A 10,536-nucleotide genomic window follows, 5' to 3' on the forward strand; every position below is an offset into this window, starting at 1 on the left:
AAGGTTAACGTACATTACGACTTAACATACATCACGTACGACAGGTAATTACGCATGTTCATTTTAAAATCACGCACATTATAACTCAAAAATCCAAAATCACGCATGTTGAAACACAATAATCACGCATATTGAAAACATTAATAGAACAAATCACGCACATTGTCGTACGTGAAGTACGTTAAGCCGTAATAGACGATATACTTTATATATATATATATATATATATATATATATATATATATATAGAGAGAGAGAGAGAGAGAAAGTATAATGTACAAAACTGCTTAACTTACATTAACCTACGCGACAGAAAACATAACGTGCGTGATTATTTTTTTTACCATTATAACGTGCGTGATTATCACCTCCATGCGTGATTATCACCTCTCATGCGTGATTATCACCAAATAACTGCTCCCATGCGTGATTAACTGATCCATGCGTGATTATGGCCCTGATCTGATGGTTCTGCTTGTCGCGTACGTGAAGTATGATAAGGCTTTTTGTATGTTAACCTTTCTCTGTCTCTCTCTCTCTATCTATATAGATATATAGATATATAGATATATATATATATATGAAAGGATTTGGGCTGATGTGGCAGTTTCTTAGAGCTTCTCACAATGGGTTTTGGCGGGAAACTGCCCGGATCAAGAAATGGCACGCGGATCCTGATCGTTTTAGTAACCCACCCATCTATTCGGATCTAATATAAAAACCCATTTAAAACACAATTTTCTCTTCTTTCATCATTATCAACCGCCTCTTTCTCTCTCTATTCTTTTCCTTCACTGCTTCACACCGAAACCCTAGCCTCCGTGTTCCTTTGGCTTGAAGCTTCTACATCTCATTTTCTCTGAAAACATTCGCTTGTGCTTGAATCGACTGATAAAGGAAACACGCTTTGCCCTTTCCAATTCCTGCTCTCAAACCCTACTGTCCGAATACACATCTTCCCTTTCACGTTTCCTGCCGATCAATTGATTTATCAATCCTATAATAGTATAATATACTAATCTCATCAATGTAAGTTTCTCTCTATTACTTGCTCTCTACACCCTCTTCGATCGCTGCTTTGGTTTTCCCTGGTATGTAACACTTTGACAATTGTTTTATGGTTTAATTTGGGGGTTTTAGGGTTTTGTTACTTTAGGTTTATGTTTTGATTTGGTGCTTTAATTTGCGTTGTTTTTTTTAAATTGGTTGTTTAGGGTTATGTTCTTGCTTTTTTGTTATCGAGTGTTTGATTCTGTGGAAAAGAACATCAGATTCATATTTGAATAACTAAAATAAATTCATGTTTATGCTATAAGTATATGCAGGGGCGGAACCAGAGGGGGGTCAAGAGAGTCCGTTGACCCTCCGGTCACCGGAACTTTTTCAATTTTTATATATAAATTTTGAGTTTTTGAAAAACAAACTTAGAGATGGACCCCCTAATTTGAACCAGTATAGAATATAAGCTTATGATGACCCCCTAACTAAATCGTTCTGGTTCCGCCACTGAGTATATGTTGTGCCGGGTTCAAGACATTTTGATTATGGGGTATGCATCTTGTTGGTATTTTATTTATTGACGTATGTATATGATCAGATAGTTAAAATGTTGGTTCAAACAATACTATATTTGTATTCATACTTGAGGTAGTGTTGCAATGTTGTTGTAGTTTTAGATGTCAAGAAAATGAGTAATTTGTTGTATTAACGTAGGTTGAAAGCCGTCATCAATTGGCCTAGATGGGTATTCAAGAAAATAAAGGCATAAGTGGGAGTTTGGGTTCGTTTCTTACTCGCAGGTGCTTCACCTTTATCTTGGACTTTTTAAAAGTGCAAGATAATCATTCATTGAAAACAATAATAATACAACGGTGCCATAGATATTTGTCACTAAATTATATTTTACTTCACTAACCATCAACATTTGTTATTGTTTAGTATGTGCATTAATCACTTTTTGCAGATGCTTTGGTTGTCTTATGAGGGGCTACTTAGAAGGTGAGTAATTAATGGTTATTTTGGAAACTTTGCACTAATTTTTATGCTAAATGGTGATGATGTTGATTTGTGAGGTTTTGGTGTGTGTTGCCTGGTTTAGAAGAAGAGGATATTCCTCAACTATACCCAAAATGGCCAAATCTTGCTATGTAATCCTTTAATATTTAGTTACTTTTTTCATATCAAATTTTAAACAATTTTATTATTTACAAAATTGCTAATTTTTTTAAAGAGTTGTTGGACATGTTAGGTGAAAAACAAAAAGCAAGAATCAATGGTGGCTGGTGGCTGATGATGCTTTTTCATCAAAATGGAGGTGGGTGATAGTCTTTCTCTCTCTACTCTTTCATAAGCTAAATCTGATAGAGTAAAGTTCTGGTACAAATAACCTTAACGTACGAAAGGCATGAAAAAGCCAAAAAACGCGGCGGCATTTTCGTAAATATTTAGTCGTAGGGTAATTATCAAAATTACTCTACAAATGATCTTGTAGAGTAATTTTATAAAATGTTCTTGTAGAGTAATTTTGATCTTATAGAGTAATTTCGTAAAGTTCCATAATTACTTTACAAATGATCTTGTATGGTAATTTTGAACTTGTAAGGTAATTTTGTACAGTGATTTTGAATTGTATGTTGTTGTACAATGATTTTGAATTGTATGTTGTTTGATAAACTTGCAGCGTACTTTTGATACACTTGTAGAGTAATTTTGGTGCAGAGTAATTTTGATACACTTGTAGAGTAATTTTGATAATTACCCTACACATCAAAATTACTTTACAAGAACATTTTACAAAATTACTCTACAAGATCAAAATTACTCTACAAGAACATTTTATAAAATTACTCTACAAGATCATTTGTAGAGTAATTTTGGTAATTACCTTACGACCAAATAATTACGAAAATGTCACCGCGTTTTTTCAGCAAACCCATCAGTTCGTACGTTTTGTATGTTAAATTTATTTGTATTTGACCTTTTGTCAAATCAATATGAGTTTTTAGTTTCAGAGAGGAAAGATTGGATAAAGATGAAGGCTTGAAAGGGCAGATTGGGTTGTTAGTTTCAAGACTTTAGGGTGCTTAAGATACTGATTGCTTGCTGAAAGGGCACTTTCCAAGGCTTCTAATGACGAATCTGAACAAGTTGGCAAAAAGGTTTTGTTTTCATACTCGCATATTTTGTTCGTGTTATGTTTTAATTTGTTTCGATCCATATTCATGATTAATATCCTGTTTTCATACATTGAAAAGTGTTTGTATGTGGTTGTTCTTTACCCTGCAACTTTGGGTTACCAACTTGAGTTTGTTTAAAGAAAATGTTTGTTCTTGCACTTATGTCAATATTTTTGGATAGTAAAGTAGTGATGAGCATTTGGTACCGAGTACCAGGTACCCTACCGGTACCGGTACCCACTTTCCCGCTTTTGGTATCGGTACGGTATATTCGGTATCAGTACCCATTTTCCCGTTGCTACCAGTACTTTCGGTACCAAAATGGCACCATGCTCATCCCTATAGTAAAGCGAATACTAGAATTAGAGGCTTTTTCATAAAAATAATATTTCTTTCCGCTTAGACTTCTTACACATAACTAAAGCAGATTCTAAAATTAGGTCTTTTATATCGTTAGACTACGGGGTGTTGGGGAGGGGGGGCTTGGGTTGGGGGCTTTGTACGACACGTGGCGAAGGTGGGCTCCACCAGGCCACCCAAAAAAAGTGGGTTGTGGAGTGGGCGTGGCTTAGCTTGGCGTGATCAGCCATGTGGATTTTTCTTTTAATTAAATAGCCAACCAAAGCAAAGCCAGCCATATTGGACCAGCCAACCAAAGCCAGTCAGCTCACCCTGCCACCCGCCCCACGCTAGGCGGAATACCCACGCCAAAGGGGCAACGCCCAGCCGAACGCCAACTCGGGGTGGGAAAGCTGGCGTTGAAGGGCAACCCACGCCCCAAGCCAAGCCCATACCCCACAGTCTTATACTTATTAGAGTTGAAGTAAGTTTTAATGAATAGAAAACTTTTTCAAGAATATGGATTCTTTGCTTTACTTGATCGGACATGAGAACTAAATGAAGTTAAACACTAAAAATCGAGGGCCTTTAAATATGGGCCTCAATCTTCGGCTTATTTTTTTATACATTTTTATAGAGTCCAGTCGCAATAAATCTTGATTTAGATTTTATGATTCTTGAAAATGCAGGTGACTGACCTTGAGAAACAATTGAAAATGGAGATAAAATCATGAAACAGAGCCAGAGCCGAAAAGATCTGGTAAAAGACATAAATGCTCTTTAGATGATGGTAATTTTGGGTCTTTTGATGAGGATATTTTGACTAGTCTAATGAGAATAAGAGTCAGAAAGAAAGATGGAGCTGAAAATCTTTTAAAAGAAGAAGATGACAGTGGGTATGTTTCTTGAATTTAGAACTTGATTTATAAACATTTAGCTTTAGATACTATTTGTAGCTAGATTTTATGTATTTTGGTTCCAGCGAAATGAAATGGTCAAGACCGGGTTCTCCGGGTTCCGAGGAACCCGACTTCGTAGTGGGGCTACTTCAACTTAAAAGATGAAACAAGGGTTACTAAATAAAGTTCAATAAGCAAACCCAAACACCCCTCTAAAAGTAACTTATTATATTATACATTATACATTATACATATATTAAAAACCTAATATAATGAACAGTAATTCTAAGATAATATAATATAATGTAATAAAATATAGTATTTTAAATATATTATACATATATTAAAAATTAAAAACCTAATATAATGAACAGTAATTCTAAGATAATTTAATATAATGTAATAAAATATAGCATTTTAAATATATTACAATATAATGTAATAAAATATTATATACAGTTTTTTAATAGTTTTATTATTTTAATATTGTAATAATTATTTTTTTCTTTATTTTTTAAGTTTGGTAAGTTTTGTGTCAACCGGTACTTGTATCAAAAATACTGGTTCGGTACATGAAGGTAAAAACCAGCACCGTCTGGTACATAAAACGCCAAAAGTCGGTATTGGATTGAGTTAGATAATCTTTTAGTTCGAGAAATTTGGTACTGCTACCTATTTTCATTTGCTCATCCCTGATCACGGGTACCGTACAAATAACAACGGCATCGTACAACTTTTTTTTTAGTTTCAGGGGTATGGATGGGCTCGATGCCAACTGATACCGAATCGGTATTGGTACCGAAAATACCGGTTACGGTACCGGTATATGAAGGTAAAATCCGGTAGCGAACCGGTACCAGGAACGCCAAAAGTCGGTACCGAACTGGTACTTAGGATCTTTCGGTTCAGGAAATTCGGTACCGGTACCCATTACTATTTGCTCATCTCTGACTACGGGTTTCTACCAAACAACATCATTAACATACAACTTTTTTTGTTGATTTTCTTTCGGTTATTTTTTAGTGTTTTTTTCTACATTTTCTTTTTATTCTTGTCGGTGGTTCCGTGTGTAACGAGGCGATGGTTTTTATAACTAGTTTAGTTAATGCTTAAAAGTCAAATGTGGTCAAGATTTGTTCTTTTGATGTTTTCTTTTCTTATATGCTCAGGCATGATTTTTCTTTCAACAACTTATATCATGAGTTAGTTACTGTCATTCAAAGGTATACAATCTTTTCGTTCAGTTTACCATTCTACCCTTTCTTTGTTCATAACAATATCGCCTCTAGCTCTATTCTGGACCGATTATTGTGTTGCGAGAAATTTGTCACGGATATCTTAAGCTTGAAAACACACTGTTGGAAATGCAGCTCCTCGTGTTAAAAATACTTAAAATATGTGATTTTGGGTATTCAAAGGTAATTAATTTACTAAGTTTTCATATTTATTTTACAGGTCCTCATACCAGAATTCAAAGATTGGATAATAAGTGGCTGTTAATATTCATATAATTTATTATTATTGTTATTATTTTTTTTTTTGCATACAGTCATCACTTAGGCGTTCCCAATCAAAGTCAACTGCAGATTACATTGCACCAGAAGTTCTTTCAAGAGAAGAATATGATGGAAATGTGGCTCCTTTGAGCTTTTAGTTATTTACTAGACATGCAATATAATGTTATTTCTTATTTGAATTACCATACTTGACTCATCCTAACACACACTGTTCTTGTGAAAAACGATAAATTAAATCGTTAAAAAATTAAAAGTTAAATTTTCGACATATTTTGATACTGCATGTGTTGGAAAAACCTTATGGACTTTAGTTGACCACATGGTTTAGTCTTTTTATTTATTTATACATTTAAGCAGCATTAGTCATAAATAATTTCTAATATAAATAATTTTCTCAACCCTGGAAGCAATCCCAGGTGATAACCTAGTGTGTGTGTGTCTATATATATATATGAGATTGCTAAAATGAAAACCACCTCTCGTTGTAAAACCATGGGAACCACTTTCTAGCCTTTGGATCAACAAGATAAATGGATGAGATTAAAAGTAACAAAAATTAATATTAAATAGATTTTGTCTTATTATGTCTTTATTATTTTAATCCAAAAGGGTATTTAAGTAAATAACTCTTTTTTGTCTTTTCGCCTTTATTATTTTTTTATTACTTTTTTATTTTATTATATTACTTTTTAGTTTTATTATATTACTTTTTATTATTTTAAAAGATTTTTTAAGTAAAAACATTTTTAAATTCAAATTTTTTTAACAAAGACAATTTTTTTTGCGGGCCAGTTTTTGCACCCCGGGTTTTTTCAACCGTCGTTTTTAAGCGCCATTTTTTATCGCTGTTTTTTTAACGCGCCGTTTTTTTAACGCGCCATTTTTTAACGCTGTTTTTTACGCGCCGTTTTTTTAACCCGCCGTTTATTAACGTCGTTTTTTTAACGCGCCGTTTTTAACGCCGTTTTTTATGCGCCGTTTTTTTAACGCCGTTTTTAACGCGCCAATTTTTAACGCGCCGTTTTTTACGCGCCGTTTTTTAACACCGTTTTTTTAACGCGCCGTTTTTAACGCCATTTTTTAACCCCGTTTTTTACGCGCCGTTTTTTAACGCCGTTTTTTTTAACGCGCCGTTTTTTTAACGTGCCGTTTTTTACGCGCCGTTTTTTAACGCCGTTTTTTAACGCGCCGTTTTTTACGCGCCGTTTTTTAAAGCCGTTTTTTTAACACGCCGTTTTAGCGTCCCGTTTTTACGCGCCGTTCATACGGCCCGTTTTACGCGCCGTTTTTTTCACGCCGTTTTTGCGACCGGATTTTTTTACGTCCCGTTTTCATCTCCCGTTTTTACGCGCCCTTTTTACGTTTTAAGTTTTACGTAAAAGTTTTTACGTTTTACGTAAAAGTTTTTACGTTATACGTAAAACTTTTTAGGTTTTACGTAAAACTTTTTAGGTTTTACGTTTTTACGTTAAAAAGTTTACGGTTTAACTTTTTTTTTTACAAAAACTTTTTTACGCACCCTTTTTTTCAAGTTTACGGTGGTGGTTTACGGTTTTTTAACGCGCCAAATTTTTTACACGCCGTTTTAACGCGCCGTTTTTTTCACTTTTTTTAATGCGCCCTTTTTGTACACTTTATACGTTTTACGTTAAAAATTTTAAACTTTTTACGCACCGTTTAGCCCCGTTTTTTTCGCGCCGGTTTTTACGTTCCATATTTTACGGCCCGTTTTTTTTTTTCAAAAAAAAAATACAATTTACGGGATAAAAAATCTTTAGCTCAATTTTTTACGTTTTAAGTTTTACGTTTTACTTCTTTTATGTTTTACGTTTTAAAATTTTTAAAATTTTTACGTGTTACGTTAAACTTTTTATGTCCCGTTTTTACGTTTTTACATAGAAGTTTACGTTTTCCAGGTTAAATAAAAAAAATTACGTTTTACGTTAAAAAGTTTTTACGTAAAAAAGTTTTACGTTTTGCGTTAAAAAGTTTACATTTTACGTTTTAAGTTAAAAAGTTTACGCTTTACGTTTTACGTTTTATGTTAAAAAAGTTTACGTTTGACATTAAAAAGTTTACGTTTTACGTTAAAAAGTTTACGTTTTACGTTTTAAGTTTACGTTTTACGTTAAAATGTTTTTACATAAAGTTTACGTTTTACGTAAAATTTTTATAGTTTTATGTTAAAATTTTTACGTTTTATGTTTTAAATTTACGTTTTGCGTTAAAAAAGTTTACGTTACAAAAATACAACAATAAACCAATCACAATTATCAATTATCAAAACAACCCCAAACCCACATAATCGCCGTCATCGAACCGAGTTGACCGGGTCTGGTTTTGCCCCGACATCGAACCGAGTTGACCGGGTTTGACTAATTGGCCCAAATTGTCAAGAACCACAATCTGACCCGTCGAACCACACCCTAAATCGCGGCTGGCCAGCTTTGACCGAGACCGAACCGCAAGACTCGAACCGAGACCGAGCCGAAGCTCGACCCGAACAACTCTGAATCTGACTCGGTTTGACGATACACCAAAACTTGATCAAAATAGTGCGAAATCAGTTCGAAAATGATCTAAAACCAACAAACTGTTCAAACTTGATCCGAAACAATCCAGAATTCATCGAAATCACACTTAAAAAGTATGAATTTTTACCGAATCACTTCGAACTCGATCGAAAATCAATCAAAAACAGTTTGTATACCTTCGAGATGATCTGGAATAAACTGTAGTTACAACTATAACCACTGGATCAGTTCGATATCATCAAACAACACACTGATTCAAATCTGAATTACATGTATGACCAAAATGATGTACCGATTATGTGCTTATCAATGATTTACTGTTTGTCGACTATTCGGATCTGAACTATAACACGTATCAGATTTTTTCTTGTAAAAAAATTTTGTAATTCATAGAAATAGTTCAAAAACAAAGATAGAAGTCTGACATGATTGAACCACCTCCACTGTCCCCGTCGCCCACCGCCGCAGACGGCGGCGACACAGTCGCCGCCGTCACCACCATCATCGATCATCATCAACAACCACAACATAATTTTTCAGAAAACAAAAGATGCAGAAAAACAAGATTTTACCGGTGAAACTCGCCGGTCCGAACCAGATCGTGTCGTCGCCGCCGCTAAAGGCGGCTCTGCCGTCTAACTCCGTCGTTATCTCTCTCTCTCTCTCTCTCCTCGGTTCTACTCTTGATTTTGTTCTCTCTGTTCTTCGTCACCGGAAAAGAAGGAATCGAGGTGGTGTCGGTGTTGTGTGTTCGCCGGTTAATAAACAGGGGACGGGGTGGTGTGTGGCGTATCGTCGGAGGGGGTGTCTTGCCCGAGGAACTGAACCGCCGACAGCCTTCGGCTCTGCCGGTAAATCCGGTCGCCAAAGTGGATCATAGAGAGGGAGAGAGTGAAAGTTTGGTCTGGCAACTAGTGTGTGTGAGGGTATGTTTGGTTTGGATTACGTATGTGTGGGTATGTAAAGGATGTAAGGTTTTCTTCATGGAGAAGATGATGTCTTTGTGGTTTCAAAAGAAAATAAGAAAATAAACACAGAGGAAAGAGATAAGGAAGGTAGGTGGTTTAAGAGAGAGGATATGGAGTTTTAAAAATGTGGAGAGAGAAACTTCTGACAATAATAAATGAAGAGAGAGGTGGGGAAATGACATTTAGTATTAAAAGACCAAAATAACCTTTTGAGTGGCAAAATCTGATTGGTTGAAAGTGGTTCTCGCGGTTCTTACAACTGGAGGTGGTTTCTATTTTAGCGGCTCCCTATATATATATATATATATATATATATATATATATATATATATATATATATATATATATATATATATATATATATATATATATGAGAAGGATCATTTAGGAACGCCACCCTTTATTGCGAGAACCGAAAGAACCAATGTGAACACAACCAAAAATATCTAAAAAAATCTAAAAAACACACAAATTTTTTTAATATTTTTTATGTTTAAATCGCTAGTTTTCGTTATTAAAAAAAAATAAAACGACGACAGTGATGTGACGGTGTCACTTGGTTGGAGCACGATGGGGGTTCCGGTGATGAGGTTGCAAGTGAATCCCAATCGTTCCTCTTGCACCGTCGTTGAATGCCAATCGTCGCCTCCTTCACTGCGCTAAAGGTGTCGTCGATTAGGTAGTGAAACCCATTGTCGGGGATTCTGAATCGACTTTATGTCTACCCAAGGTTTTTAAAACCGGGCCGGCCGGTCGGACCGGTCCGGCCGGGATCCGGAACCTTTACCGGGCCGGTTCAGCACTTCAGTCTGTTTCAACATTAACCCGGCGGTCGGGCTGGCGGGTCGTCGCGTGGGTCGGACCGGTGGAGTTCTTCATGTAGTTCTCAAAAAAAAAACTCTCTTTTTAACTTTCTGTTACAGCCATACATGGAAAGAAGACCTCCCATTGAAGAAGAAGAAGAAGGTGGAAAGCACTCATACATGGAAAGAAGACCTACCATTGAAGAAGAAGGTGGTTTAGTAGTCTTCTTATTTGCGTGAAGATGATATAGGAAACATATGTTATTTTATTTGTGAAGGGAAAGAGGTAAAATGAAAGTG

At 35.4% G+C, this 10,536-nt stretch overlaps 1 long non-coding RNA gene across 12 annotated transcripts; it reads left to right on the plus strand.

Annotated features, from left to right (window-relative positions):
* Positions 1-272: 272 nt before the first annotated feature.
* On the plus strand, positions 273-6,190 carry LOC110872226. Of its 12 annotated transcripts, XR_004864769.1 has the most exons (6): positions 279-1,998; positions 2,073-2,147; positions 2,249-2,314; positions 3,006-3,158; positions 4,205-4,411; positions 5,584-6,190. It is a non-coding gene; the product is annotated as an uncharacterized LOC110872226 (long non-coding RNA). The 12 variants fall into 12 exon arrangements; XR_004864762.1 differs by having other exon boundaries at positions 273-1,091; positions 1,714-2,314; XR_004864766.1 differs by having other exon boundaries at positions 273-1,029; positions 1,714-2,314.
* Positions 6,191-10,536: the final 4,346 nt, after the last annotated feature.

Source organism: Helianthus annuus, chromosome 8 (genome assembly GCF_002127325.2).
Source record: "Helianthus annuus cultivar XRQ/B chromosome 8, HanXRQr2.0-SUNRISE, whole genome shotgun sequence".
Classification (NCBI taxonomy): domain Eukaryota; kingdom Viridiplantae; phylum Streptophyta; class Magnoliopsida; order Asterales; family Asteraceae; genus Helianthus; species Helianthus annuus.